Source organism: Lissotriton helveticus, chromosome 12, assembly GCF_964261635.1.
Source record: "Lissotriton helveticus chromosome 12, aLisHel1.1, whole genome shotgun sequence".
NCBI classification, from domain to species: domain Eukaryota; kingdom Metazoa; phylum Chordata; class Amphibia; order Caudata; family Salamandridae; genus Lissotriton; species Lissotriton helveticus.
In genome coordinates, this window is record NC_136073.1 from 131,287,294 (window position 1) to 131,311,577 (window position 24,284).

General features: G+C 41.2%; 17 non-coding genes across 17 annotated transcripts; all 17 read right to left on the reverse strand.

The window, feature by feature from the left end:
- Positions 1 to 775: 775 nt before the first annotated feature.
- TRNAS-AGA (transfer RNA serine (anticodon AGA)) lies at positions 776 to 857 on the reverse strand. Its single transcript has one exon. It is a non-coding gene; the product is annotated as a tRNA-Ser (tRNA).
- Positions 858 to 3,707: 2,850 nt separating this feature from the next.
- On the reverse strand, positions 3,708 to 3,789 carry TRNAS-AGA (transfer RNA serine (anticodon AGA)). The gene has a single exon. It is a non-coding gene; the product is annotated as a tRNA-Ser (tRNA).
- A 295-nt stretch (positions 3,790 to 4,084) lies between these two features.
- TRNAH-GUG (transfer RNA histidin (anticodon GUG)) lies at positions 4,085 to 4,156 on the reverse strand. The gene has a single exon. It is a non-coding gene; the product is annotated as a tRNA-His (tRNA).
- A 1,286-nt stretch (positions 4,157 to 5,442) lies between these two features.
- Positions 5,443 to 5,524, reverse strand: TRNAS-AGA (transfer RNA serine (anticodon AGA)). Its single transcript has one exon. It is a non-coding gene; the product is annotated as a tRNA-Ser (tRNA).
- A 2,850-nt stretch (positions 5,525 to 8,374) lies between these two features.
- Positions 8,375 to 8,456, reverse strand: TRNAS-AGA (transfer RNA serine (anticodon AGA)). Its single transcript has one exon. It is a non-coding gene; the product is annotated as a tRNA-Ser (tRNA).
- Positions 8,457 to 8,751: 295 nt separating this feature from the next.
- On the reverse strand, positions 8,752 to 8,823 carry TRNAH-GUG (transfer RNA histidin (anticodon GUG)). Its single transcript has one exon. It is a non-coding gene; the product is annotated as a tRNA-His (tRNA).
- Positions 8,824 to 10,109: 1,286 nt separating this feature from the next.
- TRNAS-AGA (transfer RNA serine (anticodon AGA)) lies at positions 10,110 to 10,191 on the reverse strand. The gene has a single exon. It is a non-coding gene; the product is annotated as a tRNA-Ser (tRNA).
- Positions 10,192 to 10,486: 295 nt separating this feature from the next.
- On the reverse strand, positions 10,487 to 10,558 carry TRNAQ-UUG (transfer RNA glutamine (anticodon UUG)). The gene has a single exon. It is a non-coding gene; the product is annotated as a tRNA-Gln (tRNA).
- Positions 10,559 to 11,844: 1,286 nt separating this feature from the next.
- On the reverse strand, positions 11,845 to 11,926 carry TRNAS-AGA (transfer RNA serine (anticodon AGA)). The gene has a single exon. It is a non-coding gene; the product is annotated as a tRNA-Ser (tRNA).
- Positions 11,927 to 12,221: 295 nt separating this feature from the next.
- TRNAH-GUG (transfer RNA histidin (anticodon GUG)) lies at positions 12,222 to 12,293 on the reverse strand. The gene has a single exon. It is a non-coding gene; the product is annotated as a tRNA-His (tRNA).
- Positions 12,294 to 13,580: 1,287 nt separating this feature from the next.
- TRNAS-AGA (transfer RNA serine (anticodon AGA)) lies at positions 13,581 to 13,662 on the reverse strand. Its single transcript has one exon. It is a non-coding gene; the product is annotated as a tRNA-Ser (tRNA).
- A 1,497-nt stretch (positions 13,663 to 15,159) lies between these two features.
- Positions 15,160 to 15,231, reverse strand: TRNAH-GUG (transfer RNA histidin (anticodon GUG)). Its single transcript has one exon. It is a non-coding gene; the product is annotated as a tRNA-His (tRNA).
- Positions 15,232 to 16,512: 1,281 nt separating this feature from the next.
- TRNAS-AGA (transfer RNA serine (anticodon AGA)) lies at positions 16,513 to 16,594 on the reverse strand. The gene has a single exon. It is a non-coding gene; the product is annotated as a tRNA-Ser (tRNA).
- A 295-nt stretch (positions 16,595 to 16,889) lies between these two features.
- Positions 16,890 to 16,961, reverse strand: TRNAH-GUG (transfer RNA histidin (anticodon GUG)). Its single transcript has one exon. It is a non-coding gene; the product is annotated as a tRNA-His (tRNA).
- A 1,286-nt stretch (positions 16,962 to 18,247) lies between these two features.
- TRNAS-AGA (transfer RNA serine (anticodon AGA)) lies at positions 18,248 to 18,329 on the reverse strand. The gene has a single exon. It is a non-coding gene; the product is annotated as a tRNA-Ser (tRNA).
- A 1,654-nt stretch (positions 18,330 to 19,983) lies between these two features.
- TRNAS-AGA (transfer RNA serine (anticodon AGA)) lies at positions 19,984 to 20,065 on the reverse strand. The gene has a single exon. It is a non-coding gene; the product is annotated as a tRNA-Ser (tRNA).
- A 3,447-nt stretch (positions 20,066 to 23,512) lies between these two features.
- TRNAS-AGA (transfer RNA serine (anticodon AGA)) lies at positions 23,513 to 23,594 on the reverse strand. Its single transcript has one exon. It is a non-coding gene; the product is annotated as a tRNA-Ser (tRNA).
- Between the last annotated feature and the right edge of the window lie 690 nt (positions 23,595 to 24,284).

A 24,284-nucleotide genomic window follows, 5' to 3' on the forward strand; every position in this document is an offset into this window, starting at 1 on the left:
CGCCCAATTATGATGAAGCAAGCACCATGGCTCGTAGGGGCCCCACAACACGCTTTTCTTAGCTCATTGAATTAAAGTATAAACCTCTGCCATCTATGAGTGGTAAAGGCTTGTTAATTTGGTTGCTTTTCCAATTCACGTCTGACAACAAGATGAAGGAACATTGGGGCATCAGAAGCTTTGGAAAGTAGCCACCAACCTCAGAGAAAGAGAGAAAGAGGGAAAAGGCAGTATGAGGTGTGGATAAAACAGCAGCAGGTACAAGGAGCTCAAATGAGATTAATTGCGCCTAAATAGAGCACATAAAGGAACAGTTACAAATCTAAGAAAAGGGAAAGAAAGACTAGGAAAAAAACACGGAAAGAGCCTGTAGATAAAATTCTCTTCCTGGGACAGCAGGCTAAGAGAAATTACACAGGGAGCAGTTAAGCTTGTAACACTGGGAGAATAGAAAAGAAAATGCAGTTTTATGAAGTGTGTTTGCCTAATCCAGCAAGCACTTTTATTTTATTTTTCTATTTGCTTCTTTTATTGGTAAAGTAAGTTTCAAGTGCATGAATGGTATGACTGAGAGAGCCAGGGTATAATAATTTGAAGTGTTTGCACCAGCGCTAATGTAGGACGAGAGTTATAGCAAAGATATGAAAGGGGTAGCGATAATAAATATGTGAAAGGGCAATAGTGACACCAAAATAAGCCACCTATTTATAAAACTGACATGGAAGAAATTCTAAAGGTTAACTTCTGAAATTGTAGCCGATGTTAAAAAGTTTCTCGTTGTTGGCAGGATTCGAACTTGCGCGGGGAGACCACAATGGATTTCTAGTCCATCGCCTTAACCACTCGGCGACAACAACTGACTGTAAGTTTTGTGCAAATAATCTGTATGAAAGATTTCAAGGTGTCCCACAGCAAATTCCTGGTATTCTGCAATGCACTTTTTTAAAATAATGTATTTTTCAGCAGGCACATTCTCTCCTAAAAACAAAAATTGCATGAGTATATCTCTAGTTTGGAAAAGGATAGGCTTTCATGCATACTCTCATGTGGCACTCAAGTTTTTGGGACCCTATTGCACTCTGTTTTCGTGCTGCTTTTAGTCTATGGCCCATATTACAGAAGTCTACCATCTTTGAGTATTTGAGGCTCCTTTGTAAGTGCTTTATCTTTTTTACTTGAAGAGCTATATAATAAAGGGGTCAGGGAAAGATTGCATTTATGGAAGATAAAAGAAGGCACACTTGTCTCACCAAATGCCGTAGAGAAACCTGATGTTTTACTCATGTTATCCTTAATTTGTTTTTGTTAGACCTTGCACTCTTAAGGTGGCCTCAACCCTACCTTATTGCTTTTCACATACGCATTTTGCTGTATCTTTTTATTGGCCTTAGGACTCTAATCACTTTATTGCTACTAATCAGTGCTTAAGTGAACGTGCTTCTTCCCTAATCATGTGTGTAATTGGAGTATTCCTGACTGACAGATTTCATTGACTTGAAAGCCCCTTGTAAAGTGGTATACCATATACCCAGGAACTGATTGTGCCGCCCAAAAAAGTATCATTTCAAACCTGTCTCAAGCCTGCTACTGCAGTGCCTGTGCTGCAGTGTACTGCCACTTCGACTTGCCATTTAAAACTACTTGCCAAGCCTTAAACTCCAATTTTATTACATATAATTAACCAAAAGGTAGGCCCTAGGTAGTCCTAGGGGCATCATGCTATGTAAGTAAAAGGTAAGACATGTACTGTGGTAGTTTGCATGTCCTGGTAGTACAAAACAGTCTATTACATTTTTCACTACAGTGAGGTCTGCCCCTCTCGTAGGTTAGCATTGGGTATTCCCTTATACTTTTTGGGGGGTAATTCCATATCAGAGAGGAGAAGCTTTATTTATTTATTGATAAATCCTATTTACTGGTGAGGTTGGATTTAACTTTACTACTTTATAAATGCCATTTTTAGAGAGTGAGCATTTCTCTGCACTTACTGCTCTATTTGCCTGAAAACCTGTCTCCAATTGACGTCTGGATTGGACTGCGAGACAGCTACATTTGTGCATTCCCTCTAGACAGCCACAATACAGGTCACTCAACTGCAACTGCATTCATCTGCATTCTGATTGGCATGGGGGAGAGCTCCATTCCCCCACCGCAAATAGGTTCAAGAACGATAATTTATGTCAGTAGGTACAATATAGCTACATCTTATAATCATGTGTGTTAAAATAATTTGTCGTTAGATCGTTTAAATATTTTAAAGGATCTGTTTTTAATAGACATTTTACAAACACAACTGGTACATTTTGTAATTCTGTAAGAGAAAAACCCAACTGCCGTGACATTGCCAACCACAATGCCGTGACTCAGATTCGAACCGAGGTTGCTGCGGCCACAACGCAGAGTACTAACCACTATACGATCACGGCGAGCTACGTGGGCTCAATAACATACAGTGACATGGAGAATTTATAATTCGGTACACTCAGGGAACTCCTGTGATAGGCTGAATGTGTTAATTGCTTCCTCATTCCCTATACAAAGGCTTTGTCTCCTCAGGGGTTGATAGGCTGAAACTGTTTCCTGGCCGCCTGCTTGTGAACTGCCAGGAGTCAAAGATCACACATACACTTGTGGGCCTGTGATGGGATACCAATGCAGAGAAACACACCTGGCGCAGATCTTCTATACTGTCTAGTAGACCTGCATCTCCCCTGTACCTCCTCAAGCCATCTGTATGTGAAGCAAGAAAGAGTTAAGGAGCGGTCCATCTACACTTTTATAGGGAGGATGCTGCCATGAGCTCCTCCCAGATAATCACACAAACAGCAGTAAAGCAAGATAACTACACAGTTAGGGGGGACTGCATGGTTAGGTTTTTGAGGAATTATTGAAACTGACCTCAGTGACCCATGATCAGAGCTGTGGCTAATGACTGCATGCGTAATTATGATGAAGCAAGCACCATGGCTCGTAGGGGCCCCACAACACGCTTTTCTTAGCTCAATTAAAGTATAAACCTCTGCCATATATGAGTGGTAAAGGCTTGTTAATTTGGTTGCTTTTCCAATTCACGTCTGACAACAAGATGAAGGAACATTGGGGCATCAGAAGCTTTGGAAAGTAGCCACCAACCTCAGAGAAAGAGAGAAAGAGGGAAAAGGCAGTATGAGGTGTGGAGAAAACAGCAGCAGGTACAAGGAGCTCAAATGAGATTAATGGCGCCTAAATAGAGCACGTAAAGGAACAGTTACAAATCTAAGAAAAAGGAAAGAAAGACTAGGAAAAAAACACAGAAAGAGCCTGTAGATAAAATTCTCTTCCTGGGACAGCAGGCTAAGAGAAATTACACAGGGAGCAGTTAAGCTTGTAACACGGGGAGAATAGAAAAGAAAATGCAGTTTTATGAAGTGTGTTGCCTAATCCAGCAAGCACTTTTGTTTTATTTTTCTATTTGCTTCTTTTATTGGTAAAGTAAGTTTCAAGTGCATGAATGGTATGACTGAGAGAGCCAGGGTATAATAATTTGAAGTGTTTGCACCAGCGCTAATGTAGGACGAGAGTTATAGCAAAGATATGAAAGGGGTAGCGATAATAAATATGTGAAAGGGCAATAGTGACATCAAAATAAGCCACCTATTTATAAAACTGACATGGAAGAAATTCTAAAGGTTAGCTTCTGAAATTGTAGCCGATGTTAAAAAGTTTCTCGTTGTTGGCAGGATTCGAACCTGCACAGGGAGACCCCAATGGATTTCTAATCCATCGCCTTAACCACTCGGCCACAACAACTGACTGTAAGTTTTGTGCAAATAATCTGCATGAAAATTTTCAAGGTGTGCCACAGCAAATTCCTGATATCCTGCAATGCACTTTTTAAAAATAATGTTTTTTTCAGCAGGCACATTCTCTCCTAAAAACAAAAATAAGGCTACATCTTATAATCATGTGTGTTTAAATAATTTGTCGTTAGATCGTTTAAATATTTTAAAGGATCTGTTTTTAATAGACATTTTACAAAAACAACTGGTACATTTGGTAATTCTGTAAAAGAAAAACCCAACTGCCGTGACATTGCCAACCACAATGCCGTGACTCGGATTCGAACCGAGGTTGCTGCAGCCACAACGCAGAGTACTAACCACTATACGATCACGGCGAGCTACTTGGGCTCAATAACATACAGTGACATGGAGAATTTATAATTGGAAACACTCAGGGAACTCCAGTGATAGGCTGAATGTGTTCATTGCTTCCTCATTCCTTATACAAAGGCTTTGTCTCCTCAGTGGTTGATAGGCTGAAACCGTTTCCTGGTTGCCTGCTTGTGAACTGCCAGAAGTCAAAGATCACACGTACACTTGTTGGCCTGTGATGGGACACCAATGCAGAGAAACACACCTGGCGCAGATCTTCTATTCTGTCTATTAGACCTGCATCTCCCCTGTACCTCCTCAAGCCATCTGTATGTGAAGCAAGAAAAAGTTAAGGAGCGGTCCATCTATACTTTTATAGGGAGGATGCTGCCGTGAGCTCCTCCCAGCTAATCACACAAACAGCAGTAAAGCAAGATAACTATACAGTTAGGGGGGACTGCATGGTTAGGTTTTTGAGGAATTATTGAAACTGACCTCAGTGACCCATGATCAGAGCTGTGGCTAATGACTGCGCGCCCAATTATGATGAAGCAAGCACCATGGCTCGTAGGGGCCCCACAACACGCTTTTCTTAGCTCATTGAATTAAAGTATAAACCTCTGCCATCTATGAGTGGTAAAGGCTTGTTAATTTGGTTGCTTTTCCAATTCACGTCTGACAACAAGATGAAGGAACATTGGGGCATCAGAAGCTTTGGAAAGTAGCCACCAACCTCAGAGAAAGAGAGAAAGAGGGAAAAGGCAGTATGAGGTGTGGAGAAAACAGCAGCAGGTACAAGGAGCTCAAATGAGATTAATTGCGCCTAAATAGAGCACATAAAGGAACAGTTACAAATCTAAGAAAAGGGAAAGAAAGACTAGGAAAAAAACACGGAAAGAGCCTGTAGATAAAATTCTCTTCCTGGGACAGCAGGCTAAGAGAAATTACACAGGGAGCAGTTAAGCTTGTAACACTGGGAGAATAGAAAAGAAAATGCAGTTTTATGAAGTGTGTTTGCCTAATCCAGCAAGCACTTTTATTTTATTTTTCTATTTGCTTCTTTTATTGGTAAAGTAAGTTTCAAGTGCATGAATGGTATGACTGAGAGAGCCAGGGTATAATAATTTGAAGTGTTTGCACCAGCGCTAATGTAGGACGAGAGTTATAGCAAAGATATGAAAGGGGTAGCGATAATAAATATGTGAAAGGGCAATAGTGACACCAAAATAAGCCACCTATTTATAAAACTGACATGGAAGAAATTCTAAAGGTTAACTTCTGAAATTGTAGCCGATGTTAAAAAGTTTCTCGTTGTTGGCAGGATTCGAACTTGCGCGGGGAGACCACAATGGATTTCTAGTCCATCGCCTTAACCACTCGGCGACAACAACTGACTGTAAGTTTTGTGCAAATAATCTGTATGAAAGATTTCAAGGTGTCCCACAGCAAATTCCTGGTATTCTGCAATGCACTTTTTTAAAATAATGTATTTTTCAGCAGGCACATTCTCTCCTAAAAACAAAAATTGCATGAGTATATCTCTAGTTTGGAAAAGGATAGGCTTTCATGCATACTCTCATGTGGCACTCAAGTTTTTGGGACCCTATTGCACTCTGTTTTCGTGCTGCTTTTAGTCTATGGCCCATATTACAGAAGTCTACCATCTTTGAGTATTTGAGGCTCCTTTGTAAGTGCTTTATCTTTTTTACTTGAAGAGCTATATAATAAAGTGGTCAGGGAAAGATTGCATTTATGGAAGATAAAAGAAGGCACACTTGTCTCACCAAATGCCGTAGAGAAACCTGATGTTTTACTCATGTTATCCTTAATTTGTTTTTGTTAGACCTTGCACTCTTAAGGTGGCCTCAACCCTACCTTATTGCTTTTCACCTACGCATTTTGCTGTATCTTTTTATTGGCCTTAGGACTCTAATCACTTTATTGCTACTAATCAGTGCTGAAGTGAACGTGCTTCTTCCCTAATCATGTGTGTAATTGGAGTATTCCTGACTGACAGATTTCATTGACTTGAAAGCCCCTTGTAAAGTGGTATACCATATACCCAGGAACTGATTGTGCCGCCCAAAAAAGTATCATTTCAAACCTGTCTCAAGCCTGCTACTGCAGTGCCTGTGCTGCAGTGTACTGCCACTTCGACTTGCCATTTAAAACTACTTGCCAAGCCTTAAACTCCAATTTTATTACATATAATTAACCAAAAGGTAGGCCCTAGGTAGTCCTAGGGGCATCATGCTATGTAAGTAAAAGGTAAGACATGTACTGTGGTAGTTTGCATGTCCTGGTAGTACAAAACAGTCTATTACATTTTTCACTACAGTGAGGTCTGCCCCTCTCGTAGGTTAGCATTGGGTATTCCCTTATACTTTTTGGGGGGTAATTCCATATCAGAGAGGAGAAGCTTTATTTATTTATTGATAAATCCTATTTACTGGTGAGGTTGGATTTAACTTTACTACTTTATAAATGCCATTTTTAGAGAGTGAGCATTTCTCTGCACTTACTGCTCTATTTGCCTGAAAACCTGTCTCCAATTGACGTCTGGATTGGACTGCGAGACAGCTACATTTGTGCATTCCCTCTAGACAGCCACAATACAGGTCACTCAACTGCAACTGCATTCATCTGCATTCTGATTGGCATGGGGGAGAGCTCCATTCCCCCACCGCAAATAGGTTCAAGAACGATAATTTATGTCAGTAGGTACAATATAGCTACATCTTATAATCATGTGTGTTAAAATAATTTGTCGTTAGATCGTTTAAATATTTTAAAGGATCTGTTTTTAATAGACATTTTACAAACACAACTGGTACATTTTGTAATTCTGTAAGAGAAAAACCCAACTGCCGTGACATTGCCAACCACAATGTCGTGACTCAGATTCGAACCGAGGTTGCTGCGGCCACAACGCAGAGTACTAACCACTATACGATCACGGCGAGCTACGTGGGCTCTATGACATACAGTGACATGGAGAATTTATAATTCGGTACACTCAGGGAACTCCTGTGATAGGCTGAATGTGTTAATTGCTTCCTCATTCCCTATACAAAGGCTTTGTCTCCTCAGGGGTTGATAGGCTGAAACTGTTTCCTGGCCGCCTGCTTGTGAACTGCCAGGAGTCAAAGATCACACATACACTTGTGGGCCTGTGATGGGATACCAATGCAGAGAAACACACCTGGCGCAGATCTTCTATACTGTCTAGTAGACCTGCATCTCCCCTGTACCTCCTCAAGCCATCTGTATGTGAAGCAAGAAAGAGTTAAGGAGCGGTCCATCTACACTTTTATAGGGAGGATGCTGCCATGAGCTCCTCCCAGATAATCACACAAACAGCAGTAAAGCAAGATAACTACACAGTTAGGGGGGACTGCATGGTTAGGTTTTTGAGGAATTATTGAAACTGACCTCAGTGACCCATGATCAGAGCTGTGGCTAATGACTGCATGCGTAATTATGATGAAGCAAGTACCATGGCTCGTAGGGGCCCCACAACACGCTTTTCTTAGCTCAATTAAAGTATAAACCTCTGCCATATATGAGTGGTAAAGGCTTGTTAATTTGGTTGCTTTTCCAATTCACGTCTGACAACAAGATGAAGGAACATTGGGGCATCAGAAGCTTTGGAAAGTAGCCACCAACCTCAGAGAAAGAGAGAAAGAGGGAAAAGGCAGTATGAGGTGTGGAGAAAACAGCAGCAGGTACAAGGAGCTCAAATGAGATTAATGGCGCCTAAATAGAGCACGTAAAGGAACAGTTACAAATCTAAGAAAAAGGAAAGAAAGACTAGGAAAAAAACACAGAAAGAGCCTGTAGATAAAATTCTCTTCCTGGGACAGCAGGCTAAGAGAAATTACACAGGGAGCAGTTAAGCTTGTAACACGGGGAGAATAGAAAAGAAAATGCAGTTTTATGAAGTGTGTTGCCTAATCCAGCAAGCACTTTTGTTTTATTTTTCTATTTGCTTCTTTTATTGGTAAAGTAAGTTTCAAGTGCATGAATGGTATGACTGAGAGAGCCAGGGTATAATAATTTGAAGTGTTTGCACCAGCGCTAATGTAGGACGAGAGTTATAGCAAAGATATGAAAGGGGTAGCGATAATAAATATGTGAAAGGGCAATAGTGACATCAAAATAAGCCACCTATTTATAAAACTGACATGGAAGAAATTCTAAAGGTTAGCTTCTGAAATTGTAGCCGATGTTAAAAAGTTTCTCGTTGTTGGCAGGATTCGAACCTGCACAGGGAGACCCCAATGGATTTCTAATCCATCGCCTTAACCACTCGGCCACAACAACTGACTGTAAGTTTTGTGCAAATAATCTGCATGAAAATGTTCAAGGTGTGCCACAGCAAATTCCTGATATCCTGCAATGCACTTTTTAAAAATAATGTTTTTTTCAGCAGGCACATTCTCTCCTAAAAACAAAAATAAGGCTACATCTTATAATCATGTGTGTTTAAATAATTTGTCGTTAGATCGTTTAAATATTTTAAAGGATCTGTTTTTAATAGACATTTTACAAAAACAACTGGTACATTTGGTAATTCTGTAAAAGAAAAACCCAACTGCCGTGACATTGCCAACCCCAATGCCGTGACTCGGATTCGAACCGAGGTTGCTGCGGCCACAACGCAGAGTACTAACCACTATACGATCACGGCAAGCTACTTGGGCTCAATAACATACAGTGACATGGAGAATTTATAATTCGGAACACTCAGGGAACTCCTGTGATAGGCTGAATGTGTTCATTGCTTCCTCATTGCTTATACAAAGGCTTTGTCTCCTCAGTGGTTGATAGGCTGAAACCATTTCCTGGCCGCCTGCTTGTGAACTGCCAGAAGTCAAAGATCACACATACACTTGTGGGCCTGTGATGGGACACCAATGCAGAGAAACACACCTGGCGCAGATCTTCTATTCTGTCTATTAGACCTGCATCTCCCCTGTACCTCCTCAAGCCATCTGTATGTGAAGCAAGAAAAAGTTAAGGAGCGGTCCATCTACACTTTTATAGGGAGGATGCTGCCGTGAGCTCCTCCCAGCTAATCACACAAACAGCAGTAAAGCAAGATAACTACACAGTTAGGGGGGACTGCATGGATAGGTTTTTGAGGAATTATTGAAACTGACCTCAGTGACCCATGATCAGAGCTGTGGCTAATGACTGCGTGCCCAATTATGATGAAGCAAGCACCATGGCTCGTAGGGGCCCCACAACACGCTTTTCTTAGCTCATTGAATTAAAGTATAAACCTCTGCCATGTATGAGTGGTAAAGGCTTGTTAATTTGGTTGCTTTTCCAATTCACGTCTGACAACAAGATGAAGGAACATTGGGGCATCAGAAGCTTTGGAAAGTAGCCACCAACCTCAGAGAAAGAGAGAAAGAGGGAAAAGGCAGTATGAGGTGTGGAGAAAACAGCAGCAGGTACAAGGAGCTCAAATGAGATTAATGGCGCCTAAATAGAGCACGTAAAGGAACAGTTACAAATCTAAGAAAAGGGAAAGAAAGACTAGGAAAAAAACACGGAAAGAGCCTGTAGATAAAATTCTCTTCCTGGGACAGCAGGCTAAGAGAAATTACACAGGGAGCAGTTAAGCTTGTAACACGGGGAGAATAGAAAAGAAAATGCAGTTTTATGAAGTGTGTTTGCCTAATCCAGCAAGCACTTTTGTTTTATTTTTCTATTTGCTTCTTTTATTGGTAAAGTAAGTTTCAAGTGCATGAATGGTATGACTGAGAGAGCCAGGGTATAATAATTTGAAGTGTTTTCACCAGCGCTAATGTAGGACGAGAGTTATAGCAAAGATTTGAAAGGGGTAGCGATAATAAATATGTGAAAGGGCAATAGTGACACCAAAATAAGCCACCTATTTATAAAACTGACATGGAAGAAATTCTAAAGGTTAACTTCTGAAATTGTAGCCGATGTTAAAAAGTTTCTCGTTGTTGGCAGGATTCGAACCTGCGCGGGGAGACCCCAATGGATTTCTAGTCCATCGCCTTAACCACTCGGCCACAACAACTGACTATAAGTTTTGTGCAAATAATCTGCATGAAAGTTTTCAAGGTGTGCCACAGCAAATTCCTGATATCCTGCAATGCACTTTTTAAAAATAATGTTTTTTTCAGCAGGCACATTCTCTCCTAAAAACAAAAATAAGGCTACATCTTATAATCATGTGTGTTTAAATAATTTGTCGTTAAATCGTTTAAATATTTTAAAGGATCTGTTTTTAATAGACATTTTACAAAAACAACTGGTACATTTGGTAATTCTGTAAAAGAAGAACCCAACTGCCGTGACATTGCCAACCACAATGCCGTGACTCGGATTCGAACCGAGGTTGCTGCAGCCAAAACGCAGAGTACTAACCACTATACGATCACGGCGAGCTACTTGGGCTCAATAACATACAGTGACATGGAGAATTTATAATTCGAAACACTCAGGGAACTCCAGTGATAGACTGAATGTGTTCATTGCTTCCTCATTGCTTATACAAAGGCTTTGTCTCCTCAGTGGTTGATAGGCTGACACCGTTTCCTGGCCGCCTGCTTGTGAACTGCCAGAAGTCAAAGATCACACATACACTTGTGGGCCTGTGATGGGACACCAATGCAGAGAAACACACCTGGCGCAGATCTTCTATTCTGTCTATTAGACCTTCATCTCCCCTGTACCTCCTCAAGCCATCTGTATGTGAAGCAAGAAAAAGTTAAGGAGCGGTCCATCTACACTTTTATAGGGAGGATGCTGCCGTGAGCTCCTCCCAGCTAATCACACAAACAGCAGTAAAGCAAGATAACTACACAGTTAGGGGGGACTGCATGGATAGGTTTTTGAGGAATTATTGAAACTGACCTCAGTGACCCATGATCAGAGCTGTGGCTAATGACTGCGTGCCCAATTATGATGAAGCAAGCACCATTGCTCGTAGGGGCCCCACAACACGCTTTTCTTAGCTCATTGAATTAAAGTATAAACCTCTGCCATGTATGAGTGGTAAAGGCTTGTTAATTTGGTTGCTTTTCCAATTCACGTCTGACAACAAGATGAAGGAACATTGGGGCATCAGAAGCTTTGGAAAGTAGCCACCAACCTCAGAGAAAGAGAGAAAGAGGGAAATGGCAGTATGAGGTGTGGAGAAAACAGCAGCAGGTACAAGGAGCTCAAATGAGATTAATGGCGCCTAAATAGAGCACGTAAAGGAACAGTTACAAATCTAAGAAAAGGGAAAGAAAGGCTAGGAAAAAAACACGGAAAGAGCCTGTAGATAAAATTCTCTTCCTGGGACAGCAGGCTAAGAGAAATTACACAGGGAGCAGTTAAGCTTGTAACACGGGGAGAATAGAAAAGAAAATGCAGTTTTATGAAGTGTGTTTGCCTAATCCAGCAAGCACTTTTGTTTTATTTTTCTATTTGCTTCTTTTATTGGTAAAGTAAGTTTCAAGTGCATGAATGGTATGACTGAGAGAGCCAGGGTATAATAATTTGAAGTGTTTGCACCAGCGCTAATGTAGGACGAGAGTTATAGCAAAGATATGAAAGGGGTAGCGATAATAAATATGTGAAAGGGCAATAGTGACACCAAAATAAGCCACCTATTTATAAAACTGACATGGAAGAAATTCTAAAGGTTAACTTCTGAAATTGTAGCCGATGTTAAAAAGTTTCTCGTTGTTGGCAGGATTCGAACCTGCGCGGGGAGACCCCAATGGATTTCTAGTCCATCGCCTTAACCACTCGGCCACAACAACTGACTGTAAGTTATGTGCAAATAATCTGCATGAAAGTCTTCAAGGTGTGCCACAGCAAATTCCTGATATCCTGCAATGCACTTTTTAAAAATAATGTTTTTTTCAGCAGGCACATTCTCTCCTAAAAACAAAAATAAGGCTGCATCTTATATTCATGTGTGTTTAAATAATTTGTCGTTAAATCGTTTAAATATTTTAAAGGATCTGTTTTTAATAGACATTTTACAAAAACAACTGGTACATTTGGTAATTCTGTAAAAGAAAAACCCAACTGCCGTGACATTGCCAACCACAATGCCGTGACTCGGATTCGAACCGAGGTTGCTGCAGCCACAACGCAGAGTACTAACCACTATACGATCACGGCGAGCTACTTGGGCTCAATAACATACAGTGACATGGAGAATTTATAATTCGAAACACTCAGGGAACTCCAGTGATAGGCTGAATGTGTTCATTGCTTCCTCATTCCTTATACAAAGGCTTTGTCTCCTCAGTGGTTGATAGGCTGAAACCGTTTCCTGGTTGCCTGCTTGTGAACTGCCAGAAGTCAAAGATCACACATACACTTGTTGGCCTGTGATGGGACACCAATGCAGAGAAACACACCTGGCGCAGATCTTCTATTCTGTCTATTAGACCTGCATCTCCCCTGTACCTCCTGAAGCCATCTGTATGTGAAGCAAGAAAAAGTTAAGGAGCGGTCCATCTATACTTTTATAGGGAGGATGCTGCCGTGAGCTCCTCCCAGCTAATCACACAAACAGCAGTAAAGCAAGATAACTATACAGTTAGGGGGGACTGCATGGTTAGGTTTTTGAGGAATTATTGAAACTGACCTCAGTGACCCATGATCAGAGCTGTGGCTAATGACTGCGCGCCCAATTATGATGAAGCAAGCACCATGGCTCGTAGGGGCCCCACAACACGCTTTTCTTAGCTCATTGAATTAAAGTATAAACCTCTGCCATGTATGAGTGGTAAAGGCTTGTTAATTTGGTTGCTTTTCCAATTCACGTCTGACAACAAGATGAAGGAACATTGGGGCATCAGAAGCTTTGGAAAGTAGCCACCAACCTCAGAGAAAGAGAGAAAGAGGGAAAAGGCAGTATGAGGTGTGGAGAAAACAGCAGCAGGTACAAGGAGCTCAAATGAGATTAATGGCGCCTAAATAGAGCACATAAAGGAACAGTTACAAATCTAAGAAAAGGGAAAGAAAGACTAGGAAAAAAACACGGAAAGAGCCTGTAGATAAAATTCTCTTCCTGGGACAGCAGGCTAAGAGAAATTACACAGGGAGCAGTTAAGCTTGTAACACGGGGAGAATAGAAAAGAAAATGCAGTTTTATGAAGTGTGTTTGCCTAATCCAGCAAGCACTTTTATTTTATTTTTCTATTTGCTTCTTTTATTGGTAAAGTAAGTTTCAAGTGCATGAATGGTATGACTGAGAGAGCCAGGGTATAATAATTTGAAGTGTTTGCACCAGCGCTAATGTAGGACGAGAGTTATAGCAAAGATATGAAAGGGGTAGCGATAATAAATATGTGAAAGGGCAATAGTGACACCAAAAATAAGCCACCTATTTATAAAACTGACATGGAAGAAATTCTAAAGGTTAACTTCTGAAATTGTAGCCGATGTTAAAAAGTTTCTCGTTGTTGGCAGGATTCGAACCTGCGCGGGGAGACCCCAATGGATTTCTAGTCCATCGCCTTAACCACTCGGCCACAACAACTGACTGTAAGTTTTGTGCAAATAATCTGTATGAAAGTTTTCAAGGTGTCCCACAGCAAATTCCTGGTATTCTGCAATGCACTTTTTTAAAATAATGTATTTTTCAGCAGGCACATTCTCTCCTAAAAACAAAAATTGCATGAGTATATCTCTAGTTTGGAAAAGGATAGGCTTTCATGCATACTCTCATGTGGCACTCAAGTTTTTGGGACCCTATTGCACTCTGTTTTCGTGCTGCTTTTAGTCTATGGCCCATATTACAGAAGTCTACCATCTTTGAGTATTTGAGGCTCCTTTGTAAGTGCTTTATCTTTTTTACTTGAAGAGCTATATAATAAAGGGGTCAGGGAAAGATTGCATTTATGGAAGATAAAAGAAGGCACACTTGTCTCACCAAATGCCGTAGAGAAACCTGATGTTTTACTCATGTTATCCTTAGTTTGTATTTGTTAGACCTTGCATTCTTAAGGTGGCCTCAACCCTACCTTATTGCTTTTCACCTACGCATTTTGCTGTATCTTTTTGTTGGCCTTAGGACTCTGATCACTTTATTGCTACTAATCAGTGCTGAAGTGAACGTGCTTCTTCCCTAATCATGTGTGTAATTGGAGTATACCTGACTGACAGATTTCATTGACTTGAAAGCCCCTTGTAAAGTGGTATACCATATACCCAGGAACGGATTGTGCCGCCCAAAAAAGTATCATTTCAAACCTGTCTCAAGCCTGCTACTGCAGTGCCTGTGCTGCAGTGTACTGCCACTTCGACTTGCCATTTAAAACTACTTGCCAAGCCTTAAACTCCAATTTTATTACATATAATTAACCAAAAGGTAGGCCCTAGGTAGTCCTAGGGGCATCATGCTATGTAAGTAAAAGGTAAGACATGTAATGTGGTAGTTTGCATGTCCTGGTAGTACAAAACAGTCTATTACATTTTTCACTACTGTGAGGTCTGCCCCTCTCGTAGGTTAGCATTGGGTATTCCCTTATACTTTTTGGGGGGTAATTCCATATCAGAGAGGAGAAGCTTTATTTATTTATTGATAAATCCTATTTACTGGTGAGGTTGGATTTAACTTTACTACTTTATAAATGCCATTTTTTGAGAGTGAGCATTTCTCTGCACTTACTGCTCTATTTGCCTGAAAACCTGTCTCCAATTGACGTCTGGATTGGGCTGCGAGACAGCTACATTTGTGCATTCCCTCTAGACAGCCACAATACAGGTCACTCAACTGCAACTGCATTCATCTGCATTCTGATTGGCATGGGGGAGAGCTCCATTCCCCCACCGCAAATAGGTTCAAGAACGATAATTTATGTCAGTAGGTACAATATAGCTACATCTTATAATCATGTGTGTTAAAATAATTTGTCGTTAGATCGTTTAAATATTTTAAAGGATCTGTTTTTAATAGACATTTTACAAAAACAACTGGTACATTTTGTAATTCTGCAAAAGAAAAACCCAACTGCCGTGACATTGCCAACCACAATGCCGTGACTCGGATTCGAACCGAGGTTGCTGCGGCCACAACGCAGAGTACTAACCACTATACGATCACGGCGAGCTACTTGGGCTCGATAACATACAGTGACATGGAGAATTTATAATTCGGTACACTCAGGGAACTCCTGTGATAGGCTGAATGTGTTAATTGCTTCCTCATTCCTTATACAAAGGCTTTGTCTCCTCAGTGGTTGATAGGCTGAAACTGTTTCCTGGCCGCCTGCTTGTGAACTGCCAGGAGTCAAAGATCACACATACACTTGTGGGCCTGTGATGGGATACCAATGCAGAGAAACACACCTGGCGCAGATCTTCTATACTGTCTAGTAGACCTGCATCTCCCCTGTACCTCCTCAAGCCATCTGTATGTGAAGCAAGAAAGAGTTAAGGAGCGGTCCATCTACACTTTTATAGGGAGGATGCTGCCATGAGCTCCTCCCAGCTAATCACACAAACAGCAGTAAAGCAAGATAACTACACAGTTAGGGGGGACTGCATGGTTAGGTTTTTGAGGAATTATTGAAACTGACCTCAGTGACCCATGATCAGAGCTGTGGCTAATGACTGCATGCCTAATTATGATGAAGCAAGCACCATGGCTCGTAGGGGCCCCACAACACGCTTTTCTTAGCTCAATTAAAGTATAAACCTCTGCCATATATGAGTGGTAAAGGCTTGTTAATTTGGTTGCTTTTCCAATTCACGTCTGACAACAAGATGAAGGAACATTGGGGCATCAGAAGCTTTGGAAAGTAGCCACCAACCTCAGAGAAAGAGAGAAAGAGGGAAAAGGCAGTATGAGGTGTGGAGAAAACAGCAGCAGGTACAAGGAGCTCAAATGAGATTAATGGCACCTAAATAGAGCACGTAAAGGAACAGTTACAAATCTAAGAAAAAGGAAAGAAAGACTAGGAAAAAAACACGGAAAGAGCCTGTAGATAAAATTCTCTTCCTGGGACAGCAGGCTAAGAGAAATTACACAGGGAGCAGTTAAGCTTGTAACACGGGGAGAATAGAAAAGAAAATGCAGTTTTATGAAGTGTGTTGCCTAATCCAGCAAGCACTTTTGTTTTATTTTTCTATTTGCTTCTTTTATTGGTAAAGTAAGTTTCAAGTGCATGAATGGTATGACTGAGAGAGCCAGGGTATAATAATTTGAAGTGTTTGCACCAGCGCTAATGTAGGACGAGAGTTATAGCAAAGATATGAAAGGGGTAGCGATAATAAATATGTAAACGGGCAATAGTGACACCAAAATAAGCCACCTATTTATAAAACTGACATGGAAGAAATTCTAAAGGTTAGCTTCTGAAATTGTAGCCGATGTTAAAAAGTTTCTCGTTGTCGGCAGGATTCGAACCTGCGCGGGGAGACCCGAATGGATTTCTAGTCCATCGCCTTAACCACTCGGCCACAACAACTGACTGTGAGTTTTGTGCAAATAATCTGCATGAAAGTTTTCAAGGTGTGCCACAGCAAATTCCTGATATTCTGCAATGCACTTTTTAAAAATAATGTTTTTTTCAGCAGGCACATTCTCTCCTAAAAACAAAAATAAGGCTACATCTTATAATCATGTGTGTTTAAATAATTTGTCGTTAAATCGTTTAAATATTTTAAAGGATCTGTTTTTAATAGACATTTTACAAAAACAACTGGTACATTTGGTAATTCTGTAAAAGAAAAACCCAACTGCCGTGACATTGCCAACCACAATGCCGTGACTCGGATTCGAACCGAGGTTGCTGCAGCCACAACGCAGAGTACTAACCACTATACGATCACGGCGAGCTACTTGGGCTCAATAACATACAGTGACATGGAGAATTTATAATTCGAAACACTCAGGGAACTCCAGTGATAGACTGAATGTGTTCATTGCTTCCTCATTCCTTATACAAAGGCTTTGTCTCCTCAGTGGTTGATAGGCTGAAACCGTTTCCTGGTTGCCTGCTTGTGAACTGCCAGAAGTCAAAGATCACACATACACTTGTTGGCCTGTGATGGGACACCAATGCAGAGAAACACACCTGGCGCAGATCTTCTATTCTGTCTATTAGACCTGCATCTCCCCTGTACCTCCTCAAGCCATCTGTATGTGAAGCAAGAAAAAGTTAAGGAGCGGTCCATCTATACTTTTATAGGGAGGATGCTGCCGTGAGCTCCTCCCAGCTAATCACACAAACAGCAGTAAAGCAAGATAACTACACAGTTAGGGGGGACTGCATGGATAGGTTTTTGAGGAATTATTGAAACTGACCTCAGTGACCCATGATCAGAGCTGTGGCTAATGACTGCGTGCCCAATTATGATGAAGCAAGCACCATTGCTCGTAGGGGCCCCACAACACGCTTTTCTTAGCTCATTGAATTAAAGTATAAACCTCTGCCATGTATGAGTGGTAAAGGCTTGTTAATTTGGTTGCTTTTCCAATTCACGTCTGACAACAAGATGAAGGAACATTGGGGCATCAGAAGCTTTGGAAAGTAGCCACCAACCTCAGAGAAAGAGAGAAAGAGGGAAAAGGCAGTATGAGGTGTGGAGAAAACAGCAGCAGGTACAAGGAGCTCAAATGAGATTAATGGCGCCTAAATAGAGCACGTAAAGGAACAGTTACAAATCTAAGAAAAGGGAAAGAAAGACTAGGAAAAAAACACGGAAAGAGCCTGTAGATAAAATTCTCTTCCTGGGACAGCAGGCTAAGAGAAATTACACAGGGAGCAGTTAAGCTTGTAACACGGGGAGAATAGAAAAGAAAATGCAGTTTTATGAAGTGTGTTTGCCTAATCCAGCAAGCACTTTTGTTTTATTTTTCTATTTGCTTCTTTTATTGGTAAAGTAAGTTTCAAGTGCATGAATGGTATGACTGAGAGAGCCAGGGCATAATAATTTGAAGTGTTTGCACCAGCGCTAATGTAGGACGAGAGTTATAGCAAAGATATGAAAGGGGTAGCGATAATAAATATGTGAAAGGGCAATAGTGACACCAAAATAAGCCACCTATTTATAAAACTGACATGGAAGAAATTCTAAAGGTTAACTTCTGAAATTGTAGCCGATGTTAAAAAGTTTCTCGTTGTTGGCAGAATTCGAACCTGCGCGGGGAGACCCCAATGGATTTCTAGTCCATTGCCTTAACCACTCGGCCACAACAACTGACTGTAAGTTTTGTGCAAATAATCTGCATGAATGTTTTCAAGGTGTGCCACAGCAAATTCCTGATATCCTGCAATGCACTTTTTAAAAATAATGTTTTTTTCAGCAGGCACATTCTCTCCTAAAAACAAAAATAAGGCTACATCTTATAATCATGTGTGTTTAAATAATTTGTCGTTAAATCGTTTAAATATTTTAAAGGATCTGTTTTTAATAGACATTTTACAAAAACAACTGGTACATTTGGTAATTCTGTAAAAGAAAAACCCAACTGCCGTGACATTGCCAACCACAATGCCGTGACTCGGATTCGAACCGAGGTTGCTGCGGCCACAACGCAGAGTACTAACCTCTATACGATCACGGCAAGCTACTTGTGCTCAATAACATACAGTGACATGGAGAATTTATAATTCGAAACACTCAGGGAACTCCAGTGATAGGCTGAATGTGTTCATTGCTTCCTCATTCCTTATACAAAGGCTTTGTCTCCTCAGTGGTTGATAGGCTGAAACCGTTTCCTGGTTGCCTGCTTGTGAACTGCCAGAAGTCAAAGATCACACATACACTTGTTGGCCTGTGATGGGACACCAATGCAGAGAAACACACCTGGCGCAGATCTTCTATTCTGTCTATTAGACCTGCATCTCCCCTGTACCTCCTCAAGCCATCTGTATGTGAAGCAAGAAAAAGTTAAGGAGCGGTCCATCTATACTTTTATAGGGAGGATGCTGCCGTGAGCTCCTCCCAGCTAATCACACAAACAGCAGTAAAGCAAGATAACTATACAGTTAGGGGGGACTGCATGGTTAGGTTTTTGAGGAATTATTGAAACTGACCTCAGTGACCCATGATCAGAGCTGTGGCTAATGACTGCGCGCCCAATTATGATGAAGCAAGCACCATGGCTCGTAGGGGCCCCACAACACGCTTTTCTTAGCTCATTGAATTAAAGTATAAACCTCTGCCATGTATGAGTGGTAAAGGCTTGTTAATTTGGTTGCTTTTCCAATTCACGTCTGACAACAAGATGAAGGAACATTGGGGCATCAGAAGCTTTGGAAAGTAGCCACCAACCTCAGAGAAAGAGAGAAAGAGGGAAAAGGCAATATGAGGTGTGGAGAAAACAGCAGCAGGTACAAGGAGCTCAAATGAGATTAATGGCGCCTAAATAGAGCACATAAAGGAACAGTTACCAATCTAAGAAAAGGGAAAGAAAGACTAGGAAAAAAACACGGAAAGAGCCTGTAGATAAAATTCTCTTCCTGGGACAGCAGGCTAAGAGAAATTACACAGGGAGCAGTTAAGCTTGTAACACGGGGAGAATAGAAAAGAAAATGCAGTTTTATGAAGTGTGTTTGCCTAATCCAGCAAGCACTTTTATTTTATTTTTCTATTTGCTTCTTTTATTGGTAAAGTAAGTTTCAAGTGCATGAATGGTATGACTGAGAGAGCCAGGGTATAATAATTTGAAGTGTTTGCACCAGCGCTAATGTAGGACGAGAGTTATAGCAAAGATATGAAAGGGGTAGCGATAATAAATATGTGAAAGGGCAATAGTGACACCAAAAATAAGCCACCTATTTATAAAACTGACATGGAAGAAATTCTAAAGGTTAACTTCTGAAATTGTAGCCGATGTTAAAAAGTTTCTCGTTGTTGGCAGGATTCGAACCTGCGCGGGGAGACCCCAATGGATTTCTAGTCCATCGCCTTAACCACTCGGCCACAACAACTGACTGTAAGTTTTGTGCAAATAACCTGTATGAACGTTTTCAAGGTGTCCCACAGCAAATTCCTGGTATTCTGCAATGCACTTTTTTAAAATAATGTATTTTTCAGCAGGCACATTCTCTCCTAAAAACAAAAATTGCATGAGTATATCTCTAGTTTGGAAAAGGATAGGCTTTCATGCATGTTCTCATGTGGCACTCAAGTTTTTGGGACCCTATTGCACTCTGTTTTCGTGCTGCTTTTAGTCTATGGCCCATATTACAGAAGTCTACCATCTTTGAGTATTTGAGGCTCCTTTGTAAGTGCTTTATCTTTTTTACTTGAAGAGCTATATAATAAAGGGGTCAGGGAAAGATTGCATTTATGGAAGATAAAAGAAGGCACACTTGTCTCACCAAATGCCGTAGAGAAACCTGATGTTTTACTCATGTTATCCTTAGTTTGTTTTTGTTAGACCTTGCATTCTTAAGGTGGCCTCAACCCTACCTTATTGCTTTTCACCTACGCATTTTGCTGTATCTTTTTGTTGGCCTTAGGACTCTGATCACTTTATTGCTACTAATCAGTGCTGAAGTGAACGTGCTTCTTCCCTAATCATGTGTGTAATTGGAGTATACCTGACTGACAGATTTCATTGACTTGAAAGCCCCTTGTAAAGTGGTATACCATATACTCAGGAACTGATTGTGCCGCCCAAAAAAGTATCATTTCAAACCTGTCTCAAGCCTGCTACTGCAGTGCCTGTGCTGCAGTGTACTGCCACTTCGACTTGCCATTTAAAACTACTTGCCAAGCCTTAAACTCCAATTTTATTACATATAATTAACCAAAAGGTAAGCCCTAGGTAGTCCTAGGGGCATCATGCTATGTAAGTAAAAGGTAAGACATGTACTGTGGTAGTTTGCATGTCCTGGTAGTACAAAACAGTATATTACATTTTTCACTACTGTGAGGTCTGCCCCTCTCGTAGGTTAGCATTGGGTATTCCCTTATACTTTTTGGGGGGTAATTCCATATCAGAGAGGAGAAGCTTTATTTATTTATTGATAAATCCTATTTACTGGTGAGGTTGGATTTAACTTTACTACTTTATAAATGCCATTTTTAGAGAGTGAGCATTTCTCTGCACTTACTGCTCTATTTGCCTGAAAACCTGTCTCCAATTGACGTCTGGATTGGGCTGCGAGACAGCTACATTTGTGCATTCCCTCTAGACAGCCACAATACAGGTCACTCAACTGCAACTGCATTCATCTGCATTCTGATTGGCATGGGGGAGAGCTCCATTCCCCCACCGCAAATAGGTTCAAGAACGATAATTTATGTCAGTAGGTACAATATAGCTACATCTTATAATCATGTGTGTTTAAATAATTTGTCGTTAGATCGTTTAAATATTTTAAAGGATCTGTTTTTAATAGACATTTTACAAAAACAACTGGTACATTTGGTAATTCTGTAAAAGAAAAACCCAACTGCCGTGACATTGCCAACCACAATGCCGTGACTCGGATTCGAACCGAGGTTGCTGCAGCCACAACGCAGAGTACTAACCACTACACGATCACGGCGAGCTACTTGGGCTCAATAACATACAGTGACATGGAGAATTTATAATTCGGTACACTCAGGGAACTCCTGTGATAGGCTGAATGTGTTCATTGCTTCCTCATTCCTTATACAAAGGCTTTGTCTCCTCAGTGGTTGATAGGCTGAAACTGTTTCCTGGTTGCCTGCTTGTGAACTGCCAGGAGTCAAAGATCACACATACACTTGTGGGCCTGTGATGGGATACCAATGCAGAGAAACACACCTGGCGCAGATCTTCTATTCTGTCTATTAGACCTGCATCTCCCCTGTACCTCCTCAAGCCATCTGTATGTGAAGCAAGAAAAAGTTAAGGAGCGGTCTATCTACACTTTTATAGGGAGGATGCTGCCGTGAGCTCCTCCCAGCTAATCACACAAACAGCAGTAAAGCAAGATAACTACACAGTTAGGGGGGACTGCATGGTTAGGTTTTTGAGGAATTATTGAAACTGACCTCAGTGACCCATGATCAGAGCTGTGGCTAATGACTGCGTGCCTAATTATGATGAAGCAAGCACCAAGGCTCGTAGGGGCCCCACAACACGCTTTTCTTAGCTCAATTAAAGTATAAACCTCTGCCATGTATGAGTGGTAAGGGCTTGTTAATTTGGTTGCTTTTCCAATTCACGTCTGACAACGAGATGAAGGAACATTGGGGCATCAGACGCTTTGGAAAGTAGCCACCAACCTCAGAGAAAGAGAGAAAGAGGGAAAAGGCAGTATGAGGTGTGGAGAAAACAGCAGCAGGTACAAGGAGCTCAAATGAGATTAATGGCGCCTAAATAGAGCACGTAAAGGAACAGTTACAAATCTAAGAAAAAGGAAAGAAAGACTAGGAAAAAAACACGGAAAGAGCCTGTAGATAAAATTCTCTTCCTGGGACAGCAGGCTAAGAGAAATTACACAGGGAGCCGTTAAGCTTGTAACACGGGGAGAATAGTAGGCCTGGGCGAAGCACTACGCTCCGCTCGCGGAGTTTGCGAAGTTTTTGCAACTTCGCACTACGCGAGCGGCACGTAGTACAGTGCAAACATGCGTAGTGCAGCGTAGCGTAGTGCAGCGCTCATTTTTTGCTTGTTCGCGGACCTGAACGTCATGTTCGCGACCACGAGCAAGCAAAATGACATCCCGGCGAGATTCTTGCTTGTTCGCGGTCCTGAACGTCATGTTCGCGACCACGAGCAAGCAACGCTCAACGCGAGGAGGTCAGGTTTTTCATTGTGAGTGGTTGCGCATGCTCGCGACCGCTCTCAATGAGAAACTACCTGTTCGCGTTGAGAAAGCTGCCGCTCGAGTAATAATCTCCTCGAGCAGCAGAAAACTACAGCTCGCACTGTGCAAGATGCCGTTTTCAATGCTTGCACAGTGCCGGATGCTTGTTCGCACTGTGCAATCATTGAAAACACATCTTGCACAGTGCGAACATGCTACTACGCAGCTCGCGTAGTGCTACGTGAAGTTCGCGTAGTGCGAAGTTCACTTCGCGTAGCTTCGCGTAGCACTACTTCGCGAACTACGCCCACCCCTAGAGAATAGAAAAGAAAATGCAGTTTTATGAAGTGTGTTTGCCTAATCCAGCAAGCACTTTTGTTTTATTTTTCTATTTGCTTCTTTTATTGGTAAAGTAAGTTTCAAGTGCATGAATGGTATGACTGAGAGAGCCAGGGTATAATAATTTGAAGTGTTTGCACCAGCGCTAATGTAGGACGAGAGTTATAGCAAAGATATGAAAGGGGTAGCGATAATGAATATGTGAAAGGGCAATAGTGACCCCAAAATAAGCCACCTATTTATAAAACTGACATGGAAGAAATTCAAAAGGTTAACTTCTGAAATTGTAGCCGATGTTAAAAAGTTTCTCGTTGTTGGCAGGATTTGAACCTGCGCAGGGGGACCCCAATGGATTTCTAGTCCATCGCCTTAACCACTCAGCCACAACAACTGACTGTAAGTTTTGTGCAAATAATCTGTATGAAAGTTTTCAAGGTGTCCCACAGCAAATTCCTGATATTCTGCAATGCACTTTTTTAAAATAATGTTTTTTTCAGCAGGCACATTCTCTCCTAAAAACAAAAATTGCATGAGTATATCTCTAGTTTGGAAAAGGATAGGCTTTCATGCATACTCTCATGTGGCACTCAAGTTTTTGGGACCCTATTGCACTCTGTTTTTGTGCTGCTTTTAGTCTATGGCCCATATTACAGAAGTCTACCATCTTTGAGTATTTGAGGCTCCTTTGTAAGTGCTTTATCTTTTTTACTTGAAGAGCTATATAATAAAGGGGTCAGGGAAAGATTGCATTTATGGAAGATAAAAGAAGGCACACTTGTCTCACCAAATGCCATAGAGAAACCTGATGTTTTACTCATGTTATCCTTAGTTTGTTTTTGTTAGACCTTGCATTCTTAAGATGGCCTCAACCCTACCTTATTGCTTTTCACCTACACATTTTGCTGTATCTTTTTGTCGGCCTTACGACTCTGATCACTTTATCGCTACTAATCAGTGCTGAAGTGCACATGCTTCTTCCCTAATCATGTGTGTAATTGGAGTATACCTGACTGACAGATTTAATTGACTTGTAATCCCCTTGTAAAGTGGTATACCATATACCCAGGGACTGATTGTGCCG